At 54.6% G+C, this 1,116-nt stretch overlaps 1 non-coding gene across 1 annotated transcript in view; it reads left to right on the top strand.

The window, feature by feature from the left end:
• The first annotated feature begins 238 nt into the window (after window positions 1-238).
• The window catches only part of LOC126435873 (small subunit ribosomal RNA), a 1,909-nt gene continuing 1,031 nt past the window's right edge, over window positions 239-1,116 (top strand). Inside the window, exon 1 of the ribosomal RNA XR_007580255.1 lies at window positions 239-1,116. This exon is cut by the window's right edge and continues 1,031 nt beyond it. This is a non-coding gene — a ribosomal RNA (small subunit ribosomal RNA).

Raw genomic sequence — 1,116 nt, 5'->3', positions numbered from 1 at the left:
GGTCGCACCTAAAGCGTCTACTCGCCTAACTCCGGGCGATTGCGCCTCTCTCGAACCCGACCAAGTACTTAGGACGGCGCTGCGCGCCGCCGGGACCTGAGAGGGTTTCGAGGTGTGTTGTGCAGGGGAGCTCAGCCTCCTCCTGTTTGCAGAATAATTGAGCGGACGCTTGCGTGTTCGCGCGGGCCCCCGGGACACACTCCCGGGCGGCCGGCTGCTCAGCTCTAGTTGACGCAGCTCCCTGGTTGATCCTGCCAGTAGTCATATGCTTGTCTCAAAGATTAAGCCATGCATGTCTCAGTACAAGCCGCATTAAGGTGAAACCGCGAATGGCTCATTAAATCAGTTATGGTTCCTTAGATCGTACCCACGTTACTTGGATAACTGTGGTAATTCTAGAGCTAATACATGCAAACAGAGTCCCGACCAGAGATGGAAGGGACGCTTTTATTAGATCAAAACCAATCGGTCGGCTCGTCCGGTCCGTTTGCCTTGGTGACTCTGAATAACTTAGGGCTGATCGCACGGTCCTCGTACCGGCGACGCATCTTTCAAATGTCTGCCTTATCAACTGTCGATGGTAGGTTCTGCGCCTACCATGGTTGTAACGGGTAACGGGGAATCAGGGTTCGATTCCGGAGAGGGAGCCTGAGAAACGGCTACCACATCCAAGGAAGGCAGCAGGCGCGCAAATTACCCACTCCCGGCACGGGGAGGTAGTGACGAAAAATAACGATACGGGACTCATCCGAGGCCCCGTAATCGGAATGAGTACACTTTAAATCCTTTAACGAGTATCTATTGGAGGGCAAGTCTGGTGCCAGCAGCCGCGGTAATTCCAGCTCCAATAGCGTATATTAAAGTTGTTGCGGTTAAAAAGCTCGTAGTTGGATTTGTGTCCCACGCTGTTGGTTCACCGCCCGTCGGTGTTTAACTGGCATGTATCGTGGGACGTCCTGCCGGTGGGGCGAGCCGAAGGCGTGCGACCGCCTCGTGCGTGCTCGTGCGTCCCGAGGCGGACCCCGTTGAAATCCTACCAGGGTGCTCTTTATTGAGTGTCTCGGTGGGCCGGCACGTTTACTTTGAACAAATTAGAGTGCTTAAAGCAGGCAAGCC

Source organism: Schistocerca serialis, unplaced genomic scaffold (assembly GCF_023864345.2).
Source record: "Schistocerca serialis cubense isolate TAMUIC-IGC-003099 unplaced genomic scaffold, iqSchSeri2.2 HiC_scaffold_1221, whole genome shotgun sequence".
Classification (NCBI taxonomy): domain Eukaryota; kingdom Metazoa; phylum Arthropoda; class Insecta; order Orthoptera; family Acrididae; genus Schistocerca; species Schistocerca serialis.
This window is presented reverse-complemented; position numbering and strand designations above follow the sequence as displayed.